Source organism: Cryptomeria japonica, chromosome 9 (assembly GCF_030272615.1).
Source record: "Cryptomeria japonica chromosome 9, Sugi_1.0, whole genome shotgun sequence".
NCBI classification, from domain to species: domain Eukaryota; kingdom Viridiplantae; phylum Streptophyta; class Pinopsida; order Cupressales; family Cupressaceae; genus Cryptomeria; species Cryptomeria japonica.
This window is the reverse complement of record NC_081413.1, coordinates 542,141,875-542,160,115: the sequence shown is the minus strand read 5'-3', so window position 1 is coordinate 542,160,115 and position 18,241 is coordinate 542,141,875.

Genomic DNA, 18,241 nt, shown 5'->3' with positions numbered 1-18,241 from the left:
GGTCACCTATAAAATACAACTCATTATTTCATACTTTCACATTAAAAGTAATAGGAGTAGCTGAGTAGGAAGTTTAGAATAAATTAGCAATAGTGTATATATACAAATTTTAAGCACAAAGATCAAATAGTTTCTACAACAACAATCTTGAACTCATCTGCTATATCTCCATCCTAGGAATTTATGCCATTCTGAGATAGGAGGAAGTCAGATCAAGATACTTAATCTCCTATAAAAGGGTACTAGTCATTGAAAACAACTAGTGAGTAGGTATACCCACCTAGGTCCTGCAGAGCCTAAAGTGAGAGAGTTAGTAATCAAATAGGTTCACTCTATAAGTTGGCTAGATCAATTGGAGGGTTTGAGCATAGGAGTTGGCATTTCCTTAGAACTTTTCTAATCTATTGATTTGGGACCCAACAGATTGACAACTCTGCTGGGGAACATTCATTTAAAAAGTACTCTACTGTGGGAAAGAACTCATATACAAAATACAATTTCCTTTCAAGAAGAAAGGTGGCGACTCTGAGATAAGAAATTTTATGTATGGAAGAAGGTCAATAACACAAGGCCACCCCATAATCCAATCAAACTTTGACTAGAAAAGAAGTAAAAGAAATTCAAAAAAGAAATCAGTAGACAATCCGATGGAACCTAAAAATGATTTCATAAATGGGAAGTATAATTAGTATTATTCTGAAAACCATTCACATCCAGCCCTGAGTAAACAGAATTATACAGTTCCCACATACCCTAGAAATGAGGACTTGGCAGTTGTGGATAGAGCGTGGAAAGGGAAGTTCCCTCCCGGCTTTGAGAATCACCATCCAAATTCAAGGACAGGAGCTTCAAGTTCCTTAGGCTCAAGCAAGATGGATGCATCAGACCGTATGGCAGACTTGATGAAACAAATGATGGAAGCAGCCATTGAAATGAAAGATGAGGGAAGAGTACAAGAATGTGTAGAATTATGTGCTAAATTGGGTATGAATATCAATGAATATGATATTGATCATGACTTGGAAAGATACAGGGCGAGATGTGAACATGCAGCCTAAGGATCAAATAGAGGGAGAAGCAATACAGATAAAACGAATGCAAAAAACAATACTTACAAGGTGTCTGAAAACCCTCTATATGATCCTAGGCGAAATGACCTTCCGTATAATAATATACCTCCTGAGCACCAACACAGTCACTTCAACAACTTCCCATACCCCAATTTACCTCCTGAATATCAACATAACCAATTCAATGCCTTTACATATCAAAACCACTTTCAACCACAAATCCAATTTCCTCCTAGTAATAGTAATATGAGACTGAATTATGGAAACTTCTTCCAAGGTGGATATGGGTTAATGAATACAGAACACATCAGGTAGTTTGACTTTTTAGGGATGATGGTGTATCCTCATCCTATTCCTAATGAAATTAGGACTGCAATATCAAAATTCATTGGAAGTAATGCCATCTCAGGAGAAGCACATTGTAAATCCTTTGACACAGTCATGGAGGATTTTTGTCTTCCATATGAGGATGTCAAGATGAAGTTGTTCATGCAATCATTGATAGAGGATGCATGAGATTGGTTTAGAGCATTGCCGAATTTTTCAGTAAATAGCCTTACAGAATTCAAAAGACTTTTTCTTGAGCAATACAGAGATCACAATAGCCCTGAGTTTGCGTTACATGAGATCATAAGCATCAAGAAGGATCCAAATGAAGTAGTGGCCGATTTCAATAAGAGATTTAACAGAGTTATGAATAAAATCCCTAATAGAATAAAACCATTTCCTGAAGTGAGCATCTTGTACTACATGAATGCCTTTGACAGTAAAACAAACTATGAGCTCAGAACAAAAAATCATACAACTCTTCAAGGAGTCATGAAAGTGGCCATAACTATAGAAAATAACAGAAAAGCAGCTGGAACTATAGGAAGAAGGGAGGATGCAAGGTTGTTCAATCCAAAGGCCCCTAGACAAAGAAAGGATGATGACAAGTTGGACAAGGTGCTGAATGTCCTCAAGGATTTGTCTGTCAAGGTAAATAAGACAAAGAAACAACAATTCTATCGCAATGATAGGCCCAGATTGCATGATATGCCTTATAATACCACATGGAAGGATGGGAAGCCAGTGGACAAGAACCCAAAAGAAGGTAACCAAATACTAGATCCTTTGAGAAAAGTGGTGAACCAGGTAGTTAATGAAGATATATGGTGCTTAGCGTGTGATATGCCTCATTCTCCTTACCAATGCACGGTGATAATGAAGTTGTAGGGAAGAGAGGAAGAATGTGAAAAATATGCAGATGATCATGCAATAAACTTATTGTCCTTTGAGGAATATGACTCATTTGAGGGGAGTGAAGGAAATGATATAAATTCTAGGCGGATTAATCAGCAGTGCTGTATGCAACAAATATTCTCGGATGAGGAAGATGAAGTCAAGCTGAGGACCCCTACTAAAGAAGAACGAGAGAGAATTACTACAGCTGTTGTTGAACAAGCCAAAAGGACTTATATGCTAAGGAACAAAACCATAAACCCTGAACAAGGCAAACCATCAGGCATGTTCATAAAGGAGAGTAATAAAACATCTAAACCGATAACTAAGCCAAGTAAGACTTAGGAAGAGAATATAAAGTTAACTAAGGAAAAGGAGTTGCAGGTTTCTAGGATGTAAAAGGGTGAAAAGGACAAGACAATGAACGCTTCAATATTGCCTGTTACAACGTCATTCAATATTGATAACACCTTGACACAGATGAAGGTCTTTGTTTCATTACTCAAGATGATGAAGCTCCCAGAGTATCGAGAGAAAACTTTGAAGGTGATCAATGGTGTATCTAAGGAAAAGACCAAAGAACATAAATAGACTGGCCAAAACAGTAACACTGAGAGTGACCCTATTCCAACCATATACTTAGGGTCAAAAATAACAAAAAATCCTTCTCAAGTAGACCCATTCTATTTAACTTTGATTATCAATAACAAGATGATAAAGAATTGCATGATTGATTTGGGAGCTGCTAAAAATGTTATGCCCGTAGGAGTCATGAAGGAACTTGGAATGGCAGTGGACACAAATTTTGGTAAATGTTATGCTATGGATAACCTCTCCGTCCCAGTGGTTGGTGTCATGAAGGATATTGAATTCAAATTAGCAGCATGTCCAGAAACATCTTATAAAACAAACATCACTATGGTTGATGTTCCTCCTAATTGAAGTTTTGAATCATGAGTTAGAAAAGTTAAAAGGGGATGCCATTAACGTGCATTTCAAGCATTATTCCTAGCTTATGCATATGCTATTATATATGGGCCAAGATGAAGGATTATGGCCAGAAGAGTTATGTGTCAGGACGTATGACAATACTAGGATGAGAAAACCAGTGCGGCTATGGGTTTCTTCATGGGACCAGAGGTATGCGAATAATCAATATTGGCACTTTGAGGAGTTCTTTGTCAAGCCATTATATAAACTGTTGGGTTGCCCATGTGATCATGCCCTTGCACTAGAGATTCAAAGATTCTTGAGACCAAAAGATTTAGCTGAAGATTTCTCAATTGAACACAATTGGGGAGATTGGTATTGTTTTTCAGACTGCACATAAGTAAGGGTATAGAGGTTTGAAGGGAGACCATACCTATTGCCACTTATAGTCCCTAACAAAGTGGCTTGTCTAGAGATTGTGAGGCAACTGCCAATAGTGAGTATAGAACATCTGACAAGCCATGGGAAACAATCAATTGTACCTGGGTTGTTAGTCTTTTCAGATGTCATTGTGAAAAGTTCCAAGAGCTATAGCTTGCTACAGACAAAGTTGGATTATTATGGCATAAATCTTACTTGTCGGATGATCTCATTAAGAACATTGGCAGAGAAGAGGCCAGAGCAAAGAGAATAAAGTTTGAGAAAGTAATACAGGCTTATAAATGGAAGCTTTTCAGAAGGAAAATGGATGAGAATGTATTACAAAGAATTGATGACCCATTGGAGTTAGCCAACAAGCTCATGGAGCAAGAATTGGAAATACTTGAAGGAGTTCCACCTCATGTCTTTGAGGAGTATATTGATACTATCAGAAGTGCAGAACCTTTAGCTCATATGTCTCCTACTTCCACATCTGGCATTGTTCCATTCACTCCTCGAGAGGATTACCCTCCTGGTTATACAGAGGATACATAGATAGACTTGACAACAAGAGAATTGAATGTCCAAGAATTTGCTGATATCAGATTCCTAAAGCACGAGGATTTCATTGCTGACAGTGACTTTATTGCTTCCAAAGAGTTTATTGCATTCCTCTATCAACATAAAGGATCACAGATCAGAAACAACATGAAAGATAATAATGAAGAATAGCAAGTTCAAAAGCTACAAGAAGAGATGGATCTCGTGATGAAAGAAATGACACTTGAAAAGGGGAGACAATTACTGAAGGAGGCTGGTGTGTTATTGTACTCTGGATGAGACATGAAATCCGCCCTGTTGTTTGATGGATTCCTTAAGAAATAGGATCCAAATAAGAAGATGATGCCAAATGAGACTGATAAACTCTTTAGGGGGTCAGGATATGATCCAGATCAAAAGGCTCTTCTATAGTGGGCTATCTATCCCAAAGATAAAAGACCTATATTGGTTGATACAGAAGAAGCTTTCTGACATCTGATGGTACAACAGGTTGGAAAGACTGACCCTAGGATCACTGCCAAACTAAATTTGGATGTCGCTAAACTGAACCAGGATCAAATAGAGTTTCTTGTCAGACAGAAATCTACGTACAAAAGACTATATGAAAAGGCCGATGAAGAAAAACAAAGGCTGCAAGCGAGATTACTTTAGATTGATACAGGCACCAGTCAAATAGGGATGACATACAGTGTTGATAGAGATGTTATGGATGCTTTGACAGATGCAATATATTGGAGGAGTAGGGCCAAAAAGTCATCTCGGCAAGTAGAAAAGATATAGAAAATGATGGAAAAGTTAATTATTGAGATCGTTGAACATAGATTTAGGAATATGTTTCAGGTTGCAGAGCACTACTGGAATACATACACTGGAACAACCAAAGCTTTGAAAGAGCACGAAAGGCTTAGGTCATGGTTGCAGGACATGATGACTGATACCAGTTTGATGAATCCAGGTAAGAGAGTTGAAGGTGAAGCCTATTTGAAATCCCATGATGAGTTTGCAGATCAATTGAGAGGAGAACTTCAAAAGTTGGATGATGGGAATACCCCTAGGGTGCCCTCTTTTTATAGTGATGGTGAGTTGGTGTCATTAGAGTAGTGGAAAAAAGAGTTCGTTAATGAGAAGAATCGAGTAGTGGAAGAGTTGGATCGAGACAAAGACTTGTCGCCTTATGTGAATCATATTCTATCCAATTTTTTTTTCTGACAGAAAACGAAATGAGAAAGCTAAACAATGATATCATAATGTATAAAGATGGCAAGTACATTGAGCACATAGGGGTTCTGAATTTGTTTATCTTCCAGTTTGTTAACAAAAGTGATTAGTTAATAGTTATGTAATGAAAAGCCACAATGCTTGGTGAAAATGTATAGTATCATATAAATGAGAGAACTCTTGTAATATGGGGGATCATTAGAAAAAAGGAGTAGATTATAGCCTCAGGCTTACCATTGTACTACTTTGGCGAATATATATAATATAATCAGTCATTTTACTTTGCGTATATGTTGTGGATTACTGCATTTTCTGTAGGCAGTTGCTTATGATATTACCTAAAGGAGATAAGGTTATTTGTATTCTTCCAGTAAAATTTTGTGTTTCATATTGTAGTTTTTGATCAAAAAGATTTACTTGCGAATTGTAATTGTTCCCTGTAATTCTTCCTTGGATGGTCTCTTAAAGTTAGGGTTAAATTCATTCAGGTAGTTTACAATATAGACATTGAAGTAGAGCTCATAAGAAACAGTAACTGACAGACTCATTGAGAGGGGGGGTTTAAAAATTGTCTCATAAGTTTACAAAATAAGTCCTAAAGAAATATAAAGACTCTGTAGCCCAAATAGCAAAGAAAGGCACTGGTCACCTATAAAATACAACTCATTATTTCATACTTTCACATTAAAAGTAATAGGAGTAGCTGAGTAGGAAGTTTAGAATAAATTAGCAATAATGTATAGATACAAATTTCAAGCACAAAGATCAAATAGTTTCTACAACAACAATTTGAACTCATCTGCTATATCTCCATCCTAGGAATTTATGCCATTCTGAGATAGGAGGAAGTCAGACCAGGATACTTAATCTTCTATAAAATGGCACTAGTCATTGAAAATAACTAGTGAGTAGGTATACCCACCTAGGTCCTGCAGAGCCTAAAGTGAGAGAGTTAGTAATCAAATAGGTTCACTCTATAAGCTGGCCAGATCAATTGGAGGGTTTGAGCATAGGAGTTGGCATTTCCTTAGAACCTGTCCAATCTGTTGAATTGGGACCTAACAGATGACTCTATACGGTGTCGTTATGGGTCATACGACCCCTTATGACACCATATGGTGTCATTAGGGGTCATATGGTGTCGTAAGGGGTCATGGGACACCATATGACCCCTTATGACACCATATTTGGTCGTTATGGGTCCTATGGTGTCCTCAAGGGCCATATTGTTTCCTAAGACCCCTTATGATACCATATAACCCCTTAAGACACCAAATTATGTTGTTATGGATCATATTGTCTCCTAAGGGGTCATATTGTCTTCTAAGGGGTCATATTGTGCTATATGACCCCTTTAAGACACCATATGACCTCTTAAGACACAATACGACCCTTTACAACTCTATACAATGTCGTTATGGGTCATATGACCCCTTATGACACCATATGGTGTCGTTAGGGGTCATATGGTGTCCTAAGGGGTCATGAGACACCATATGACCCCTAAGGACAATATAGGACCCCTTATGACACCATATTGGGTCGTTATGGGTCCTATGGTGTCCTAAAGGGTCATATTGTGTCTTATGACCCCTTAGGACATCATATAACCCCTTAAGACACCAAATTATGTCATTATGGATCATATTGTGCCCTAAGGGGTCATATTGTGCAATATGACCCCTTTAAGACACCACATGACCCCTTAGGACACAATATGACCCTTTACGACTCTATATGGTGTCGTTATGGGTCATATGACCTCTTATGACAACATATTGTGTTGTTAGGGGTCATATGGTGTCCTAAGGGGTCATGGGACACCATATGACCCCTAAGGATAACATATGACCCCTTATGACATCATATTAGGTCATTATGGGTCCTATGGTATCCTAAGGGGTCATATTATTTCCTGTGACCCCTTAGGACACCATATAACCCCTTATGACACAATATTAGGTCATTATGGGTCCTATGGTATCCTAAGGGGTCATATTATTTCCTACGACCCCTTAGGACACCATATAACCCCTTAAGACACCAAATTGTGTCTTTATGGATCATATTGTGTCCTAAGGGGTCATATTGTGTCATATGACCCCTTTAAGACACCATATGACCCGTTAGGATAGAATATGACCCTTTACGACTCTATACGGTATCATTATGGGTCATATGACCCCTTATGACACCATATGGTGTTGTTAGGGGTCATATGGTATCCTAAGGGGTTATGGGACACCATATGACCCCTAAGGACAACATATGACCCCTTATGACACCATATTGGGTCGTTATGGGTCCTATGGTGTCCTAAGGGGTCATATTATGTCCTACGACCCCTTAGGACACCATATGACCCCTTACGACACCAAATTGTGTCGTCATGGGTCATATTATGTCTTAAGGGGTCATATTGTGTCTTAAGGGGTCATATTGTGTCATATGACCCCTTTAAGACACCATATGACCCCTTAGGACACAATATGATCCCTTGGGACACAATATGACCCCTTACAACTCTATACAATGTCATTATGGGTCATATGACCCCTTATGACACCATATGGTATCATTAGGGGTCATATGGTGTCCTAAGGGGTCATGGGATACCATATGACCCCTAAGGACAACATATGACCCCTTATGACACCATAAGGGGCCATATTGTGTCCTACGACCCCTTATGACACCATATGCCTTTCTATGGTGTCCTAAGGGGTCATATTGTGTCCTAAGACCCCTTAGGACACCATAATATCTCTCTCCCCCTCTCACCTAATCCATCTCTCTCTCCCCCTTTCCCCTAATCTCTCTCTCTCCCCCTTAATCTATGTCACCCTCCCCCCTCTCTCCCATAATCTCTCTCTCTTTCCCCTCTCCCATAATATTTCTCTCTCCCCCTACCCCCTCCCCCCTCTCTCTCTCTCTTCTCTCTCTCTCCCCTCTCCCCTAATATTTCTCTCTTTCCCCCTACCCCTCCCTCTCTCTCTCTCTATCTCTCTCTCTCTCTCTCCTAATCTTTCTCTCTCCCCCTTTCCTCTAATCTCTCTCCCTCTCCCCTAATCTCTCTCTCTCTAAAATATGAGTACTGAAATTGGATATCGGATGTCATCAGATATCCAATTTCTGCCACTGCCATTAATGTGGCAACAGTAAAAATAGGCGTCAACGAGAATAATTTTTGGGACCACAAATTTATACATTAAAATCAGATATCCGATTATATATCAGATATCTGATTTTTGTAAATAAAAAAGAGCCTCGTGGGCCATTTTGTGGATTCCAACGGCCCACATTCTTCACATACTATTTTCTGTCGACAATCATAGGTTTTCAAATAGGTTGAGACAAATTTGTGTTTTTGAGAGATTCTTAAAGTCAAATCGTACATTGCCAATCATTTAGGAGCATCTTTGTGGAGTAAATGGGGAGTAGTAGTCATCAAAAGTCTAATGCAAAAGAACAATTTCAAATGACCAAATTGAAGTGTATAGAGAAAGAGATAGAGAAGGTCATAGGAGGAGAAGACAAGGTATGTTAAATATTGCTAATGTTACTTCAAGTGAAGAGGAAATTGAATTTAAAAATGTTGAACAAGTTATTGAAAATAAAAATGTAGATTTTGAAAGTGAAAATGTTGAAAGTGATAATGAAAATGCTCAACATGACGCGAGAATGGAAAGTGAAAATTTGGGAGCTGAAAATGAAGGTGTCCATAATTTTTCATGTAAATATTAAATTTTTTGACATTGGAGGTGAAAATGTAGAAAAGTTTGACATAGGAGGTGAACATGTGGAAAATTTTGACATTGGAGGTGAAAATGTGGAAAACTTTGACATTGAAGGTGGAATTGCTCAACCAAGTGAACAATATGTAACACCTAATTACTTCAGAAATGAAGACCCTCTAATGGATGAAAGACAAATTCCAAATCCCAGACCTTCAACGACCCCAAAATGGTTACTTGAAATTGATGAGAACATTATTGCGAATCTTGAAGGCAAGAGGTCAACAAGAACCATTCGATTGTGGGCTACACAACTTTTCGGCCAAAATTTTAGCAATAAGACATTGACTGAGCAATGCCAAATTTTTATTCAATTGCTAAAGATGATAAAGATGAGACCATTGCTTAAAAAATTAAAGATTCATATGAATAAGAAGATGGAGAGAAATTCTATTATTGCCAAAAATCTATTTGATGCTCTCAATTCTGTTGGAAAGAATACCAAGGAAAGAGATAAGAGAGCCACTTGAAGAGTGATTACAACCTCCTTAGTAAGCCATCAATTGAGGAAGGCTCATTAAATGAGACAAACTTGTTTTGATTTGAACATAAACCGTAAAACTTTGGATTTAGCACTTGCACGAAGACAAAGACTTGATGATCCACTTCAACATGATACATGAGATTTTGGTGGGAGGCTGCAATGTGTTGATAGAAAGTTGACTAACAATGTGAAGGAGGAGATTCAACAATTTTGGCACTCTAATTCTAGAGTATCACCCAATGTAAAGGACGTTTTGAAATTAAGAATCAACAACCGAGACCGCACACCGCATCCCAAACATTTCTTGGAATCAAGCCAAACAATGTTGTACAATTTGTTTTGTGAAGTACATCCAACTTTGCAAATATCACAAAGGGCCTTTGAATCTTTGAAGCCATTTTATTGTGTACCTCTTAAGATTCATAATACTTGTTGCAAGTACCATGTGGAGTTTTCACTGTACCATGAACTTTTATACCATATTCATTCTTGATGAATAATGATGAACAACAATACCCTAATCAGTACTGAGAGGAGGGGGTCAATCAGTATAGACAAAAACCTTCTCAACAACTTATCAAGTTAAAACAATACCAACTGGTTGTCTTCATCACTGAATTTAACCATGGCAATACTGGTTAAACACAGTAAGACTTCAGACAATCATAAACTGATAAGTCTAATTACTTCAAATACATTCAATACTTGATAAAAACTTCACCCATAAACATATGCATGTGGTATACTAGTAATACCATAACCTATTAGCTTTGCATGCATAATCACTAAAATACAAAATACTTAATCATCACATGAAAAATGCACAACTCGTGACACATAGATTTTTCATGTGGAAACCCAAATGGGAAAAACCACGGTGGGGATGAATACCCACAAGCTTGTTTTGAACTCTTTTGAAGCTCGCTCTGTTAGGAGCCTAGTCTGGTTAAAGACTTTACAATAAGGTTTTGTTAGGAACAGATCCTGTTAAAGATCACCCTGTTAAAGGTTACCTCGCTAGAGGGTTCGAAGAACTCAATGATCTTGAGTCACCTGGTTAAAGGATTTACAATAAGCTTGTTAAAGCTACCCAATAAAGGAATTTTCCAACTGTTGAAATGGTTAGAAGACAATAGGTAAAACTCTGATATGATAACAACACTACATGCCAAGGTAGATCCTTTTCAGTTCCTCTCTTTTGCAATCACACTCTACAGTTTTCCTCTTACTGGTCTGGCAAGTATCTCAACACTTGGATACACACACAACATTTTCTAACAACAAACAATAACAAACATCATCGACCTTATAGACAACAATTAGGTCGGTAGCATAAACCCTAAACCCTAAGCATTTAGGTTTACAATACAAGTGGTCCAATCCTGGCTGTCCAAACACATTGCATAGAGAAATAAAATCTCAAATAGATCACAAGACAATCTGCATCATTCATTCTTCACCACATATGGGAATCAATAACCCATCACGCTCTCTTCTCATACCACCAAGAAGAATGTTCATTCCCAAGGTTGACATTTAATGCAATCGATCTTCAAATGAAAGATCCTTAAGGAAATCCTTCACGCATACAAAACTGAAGTGGCACCTCGATCTCATTTACATCTCTTAGCTAACTCATCATAGAATGTCTTCAATTGCATCGCACAAGCTGGATTGCCAAACTGGAAACCCTAGAGTTGAGACTACCAACCGGTAGTCACACTTAGTGAAACCCCGAGACCGGTTCACCGTCTTCTTCCAATATACATATCGGTTCACTTTAACTTATTGACATCAATGACAACATACATTATCATCATATCATCATGCCAGTTCATCATATGCCAACAATATCCAACAATTCTACGATGCATACTAATGAGATGTTGCGGGAGTGTGGTTCAATGCTATTTCCGAGATCATCAAGAGACTTGCAAGACCTATTTTTATGCCCTAGAGATGATGGATGCTATTTCTATAGAAATGATTGTTTGAATGAGAAGTTCTCACAATGTGGTGAGTTGTCAAAGTTTGTTTCATGTTTTCATGAGGGCAGCAAACACGAGTTTGGAAAGAATTATGTTGAGGAAAAAAGGTATGAGACAGTGAAATATAATTTGAAGAGTGGAGGTGAAGGTTCTAGATGCGAATTAGTCTCAAAAGAAGTGAGTGTTGATTTTTTTTGAGTTCTTGCATGAGAAAGATATTGCAATTGATCAACATATCATATGGTCAGATAACTGCATGGGTCAATTCAAGAATGCTTGTATGTTTTATTGGTTGAGTAGAATGCATGTAGAGAGGCATATACCTCATATTTGGTATTCTTTTGAGGTAGGGCATGGGAAGGGGGAGCATTATGGAGAAGGTGCATGTTTGAAGAGAGCTCTAGTTAAGGAGCAATTAAGTATTTCAGATGCAAATTTATCTGATGTACGTTCTATTGTTGATTGGTGTAGTTCAACATTGTCACATGGAGGTACTCTTGATTCAATAGTGACCAGATTCTTTTGATTGGTTGAGGAGGGCACAGTGGGATACAGATTGGATTGTCAAGCAATTAAAGATTCTTTAAAGATGCATTCATTTCTCAGCTCAGATACAAGTACATGGACCATTTGGACACGAGCGTTGGCTTTTTTTTGTCAGAGTTGTGTTCGGTGTGATTGGGATTAGTGCTAGTCAAGTGAGTGGGTTGATACGTGGGTTCCCCAATATCTAACTCCTTTATCTCAAACAATATCCTTGTCAAACGATGACATGGAAAGTTCACTTGAGTATGAGCATCTATCAGATCTTGTACAACCAAGACATGTTTTTACAGTTGTTGCGCCACAAGGGAATGAAGAGAGATCGTAATATTGGTTGGCACGATGTGTACATGGAAAACATAAACTAACACAATCAGTGACAGATGATGATGGGTTCACATGTCCTACAAGTTTAGTTGTTGTTGTGGGAACTTGGTTGCGAACATAAATGATTAGAAAGAATGGCATACCTGGATTTGAAGACTATGAGAAACACAAAACCATTCTCATGTATTCACACCTTATTATAGCTATAAATGTCAAGTTGTTGAAGCATCAAGCAAAACCGAAGACCAAAGAACTATGGATAGTGATTACTGCTGATCATGAAGCAATACTGGATACTCTTAAGCAAAGAGATGACCCTTCAGGCATACTTGAGTAGTAGGTCTTTAATGGCGCCTTATTTTTTTTTATCATGCATTTCATTTCAAATAATGATCATAAAACCTTAATGTTCAAGTTCGTTATGTGTATATTAAGGATGTGTTCAAAATGCAAGTCTATTGATGAATATTACATGGTTTTTACATGCACATAGCGAGTACACTCGATATAATTTGAAGGGACGTATTTTTGCAACACAACTTATTATCATGCATTTGATGAGCTTTACAATTTTTGTTATTAGACAACACTATTTGACAATTTTTGATGATATAATTATCGCAAAACCTTTATGCTCATGCAGGGCTTTTTGATGATATAAACACTATCACATTATGATTTTTGTGTCAACATAGTGGGTTTTCTCGATATAATTCGAAGGGACGTATTTTTATGATATATAATCCCACCTTTTCATTTATTATCATGCATTTCGGTTGAAATGATTATCATAAAGCCTTTATGTTCATGCATGCATTTTATGTGTAGACTAACAACTTTTAAAAATATAGGTTCATGCTAGATCATTCACCATTGACTAGTTTACTCTTGGTGATGGTACATATTCCTTTGTGCATTAATAAGATTAAATTTTGTGCATAAACACTAAGTCCCTCACTTTGCCAATGTGATTAAATTTTGTAAACTTTCACACACTATGTCAAGTGAATGTATTGCCATTTAGAAATGACAATATCTACCATCGTCTTCAACCATGTAGAGAAATGCAGTGAGAAGGGCTTTAATCAACATGTGTCTTTCTTCAAAGTTATACTTGTAGACTTTGCAGAGAAAATGGTAAGTTTTATAATTATACAATCTTGTACGTCTTAAAAAAGTTTCAAATGATCTATTTATAATTTGACAAAATAATTTGTATTAAGTGTTATAATTTGTTTCTTGTAGCACATTCATTATGCATAAAAAGGTTGCTTATTTCAGTCTTCATTTATATGCAGGCATTGTTGTATGCAAGCTTTTCTCTTATGACATGAGGATATCTGATGCGGATGAAGTGGGATGTTGTATTTGTATATGCATGTGAACTGATGTAACTTTGTTATGATGATATACGATGTCCACGAGCAAACTGGTTTAGTTATATTGATAATATACAATGTATCTGTACATGAATAATGATGAAAAATCATGTTTGCATATTCATTCATGGATGTCACATGCAAGTGTAATGGTAATTATGTGTATACAATAGATGGAAATATTGATGATCATTATGTGTCTACAGTGTAATGCTTGTTTATCTATATTTTTTCATTGAATGAGACTAACGAATTTTTCGCCAACTAAAGAAATGTTGCCCGAATAAAACCGTAGGGAAAATTGAAAAATTGAAATAGGATTTTGTAGGGACCCCTCTCATGGTCCCATAGGTTCAAACAAATTGTTTGCAAGTGCCATGGATTCTGAGTTAGGGCCCGTCAAAGTTTGAAATTTTTTAGCACTTAGGGTGCTCAAGGGGCAACCCTGGTAGGGTATGACCCTGAGCATTTGACCGAGTGGGGAGGGGAATAGGAGCATGTATAGGGTAATAATGCCAAAATGGACATGTCGAAACTGACGGTTCATTATCACGATGAGAAGAATGAGAAATTGGCCATGCGACAACATTCAATTGAATGAGACTGACGATTTTTTTGCCAACTGAAAAAATGTTGCCCTAATAAAACCATAGGGAAACTTGAAAAAATGAGATAGGATTTTCTAGGGACCCCTCTCGTGGCCTCGTAGGTTAAAACAAATCATTTGCATGTGCCATGGATTTTGAGTTAGGGCATGTCAAAGTTTGACAATTTTTAGCACTAAGGGTGCTCAAGGGACGATGCCGGTAGGGTATGACCCCGAGCGTTTGACCGATTGCGGGGGGGAAATAGGAGCATGCATAGGGGAATAATGCCTAACTAGACATGTCCAAATAGATGTTTCGTTATCACAACAAGCAGAACGAGAAATTCGCCATGCGACAACATTCGATTGATTGAGACTCACGATTTTTTCGCCAACTGAAAAAATGCTACCCTAATAAAAGAATAGGGAAAATTCAAAACCTGAGATAGGATTTTGTAGGGACTCCTCTCGTCACCCTGTAGGTTTAAATAGATTGTTTGCAGGTGCCGCAGATTCCGAGTTAGGGCCTATCAAAGTTTAAAATTTTTTAGCACTTAGGATGCTCAAGGGATGACATCGGTAGGGTGTGACCTCGAGCGTTCGACCGAATGGGGGGGGGGGGTGAAAAATAGGAGCATGCATAGGGTAATAATTCCTAAATAGACATGTTGGAACCAGCGGTTCGTTATCATGACGAGCAAAACGAGAAATTGGCCATGCGACAACATTTGATTAAATGAGACTGACAATTTTTTTGCCAACTGAAAAAATACTGTCCTAATAAAACCGTACGAAAAATTAAAAAATTGAGACATGATTTTGTAGGAACCCCTCTCATGGACTTGTAGGTTCAAACAGAGTGTTTGCAAGTCCCACAGATTCTAAGTTAGGGCCCGTCAAAGTTTGACAATTTTTAGCACTTAGGGTGTTCAAGGGATGACATCGGTAGGGTATGACTCTGAGTGTTCGAACGAGGTGGGGGGGGGGGGGGAGAATAGGAGAATGCATTGAGTAATAATGCCTAACTGGACATGTCAGAATTGACGGTTCATTATCACAACGAGCATAATGAGAAATTGACCACGCGACAACATTCGATTGAATGAGACTGACGATGTTTTCACCAACTAAGAAAATGGTACCCTAATAAAACCATAGGGAAACTTGAAAAACCGAGATAAAATTTCATAGGGACCCCTCTCATGGCCCCGTAGGTTCAAATGAATTATTTCCAGGTGCCACAGATTCTGAGTTAGGGCCCGTCAAAGTTTGACAATTTTTAGCACTTAGGGTGCTCAAGGGACGACGCCAGTAGGGTATGACATTGAGCATTCGATTGAGTGGGGAGGGAATAAAGCATGCATAGGGTAATAATGCCTAACTAGATATGTCATAACCGATGGTTCATTATCACGATGAGCAAAATGAGAAATTGGCCATGTGACAACATTCGATTGAATGAGAGTGATAATTTTTTTGCCAACTAAAAATGCTGCCCTAATAAAACCATAAGGATAATTGAAAAAATGAGATAGAATTTTTTAGGAACACCTCTCGTGGCCCTATAGGTTCAAATAGATCATTTGCAGGTGCCACGGAATTCGAGTTAGAGCTCGTCAAAGTTTGACAAGTTTTAGCACTTAGGGTGGTCAAGGGACGATGCCGTTAGGGTATGACCTCGAGCGTTTGACTAAGTGAGGAGGGGGGGGGGGGCGAAATAGGAGCATGCATAGGGTAATAATGCCTAACTAGACATTTTGGAACTGATGGTTCGTTATCACGACGAGTAGAACAAGAAATTGGCCACGCGACAACATTTGATTGAATGAGATTGACGAGTTTTTCACCAACTGAAAAAATGTTGCCTTAATAAAAACCTAGGGAAGCTTGAAAAACCAATATAGGATTTTGTAGGGACCCCTCTTGTGGACCCATAGGTTCAAACAGATCATTTGCAGGTGCCATGGATTCTGAGTTAGGGCTTGTCAAAGTTTGACAATTTTTAGCACTTAGGGTTCTCAAGGGACCACGCTGGTAGGGTATGACCTCGAGCATTCGACCGAGGGGGGGGGGGGGGGAATAGGAGCATGCATAGGGTAATAATGCCTAACTGGACACTTTGGAATCGATGGTTCATTATCACGATGATAAGAACAAGAAATTGGGCATGCGACAACATTCAATTGAATGAGTGATGATTTTTTTGCCAACTGAAAAAATGTTGCCCTAAGAAAAGCATAGGAAAATTTGAAAAACTGAGATAGGATTTTGTAGGGACCCCTCTCATGGCTCTGTAGGTTAAAACAGATTTTTCGCAAGTGCCATGGATTTTGAGTTAGGGCTCGTCAAAGTTTGACAATTTTTAGCACTTAGGGTGCTCAAGGGACGACGCTTGTAGGGTATGACCCTGAGCGTTTGACCGAGTGGGGGGGGGGGGGGTGTAAAATAGGGGCATGCATAGGATAGTAATGCCTAACTGGGCATGTCGAAACCTACGGTTCATTATCACAATGAGTAGAACGAGAAATTGGCCATGCGACAACATTCGATTGAATGAGACTGGCGATTCTTTTGCCTACTGAAAAAAAAGCTGCCCTAATAAAAATGTAGGGAAACTTTATGATCGAGGGGGATCAAACATTGGACATTGATCCTAAGCTATTATATAATATGTAATATAAATTATTATATTATGATCGAGGGCGATCAAACATTGGATAAAAATGTAGGTTAATAGAATCTCACCACAAAAGAGAGACATTGTGCTCCCCAGTGATGGTTTGTATACTCTTTATGATCGACGTGAGGGGATCAAACATTGGGTTCAGGCGAGGGATCCTATGATAGACATCTGCAATCTCCCTCAATTGGTTCAAATTTTGTGCAATTAAATCCTGAATTGAGGGGGGTTTGGCAAAGGAGGGTTTTGTGCAGGAGGGTTTGGTTGTTGCGGTTGTGGTTGATCAATTTTTTCATTGTTATCCCCAATTTTTAACCTAATTGAATGTAAACAATTGAATTTAGTTAACAAAGTTGAACAATTTTGTATTTGACTTAAAAAACCTAGTTTTCATGAAAAAAAAACATATTTTGAATGAAAAAACAAATAAACATTGAAAAAAATGCCAAAATTTGAATGAAAATGATGAAAAACAATAAAAATGCTACCTTTTAATGGATTATTTTGCAAATTTGGGTCACAAAATTGGATATCGGGTCCAACCGGATATCGGATTTAAAAAAAATTGCCCAGCCCATGGGTGAAAAATAATTCATGAGCTATCACAGTCCACTTATATTGTCTCAAAAAATTGGATATCCGATAAAATCTGATATCAGGTTTTTAAAGTTAAATTATTTTAAAATAAAATTATATTATATAATATAATATAATAATTTATAATATAATATAATATAATATAATATAATATAATATAATATAATATTATATTATATTATATAATACAATATTATATTATATATTATGTATTATATAATATATAATATACTATAAATTATATAATATATAATATACTATAAATTATATAATATATAATATATTATAGATTATATATTATATAATATATTATAATAATATATTATATAATATATAATATAATAATTTATATAATATAATAATATATTATATATTTCATATTATATAATATATAATTTATTTTTTAATTTAAAATTACCTATAAAAATCAGATATCCGATTTT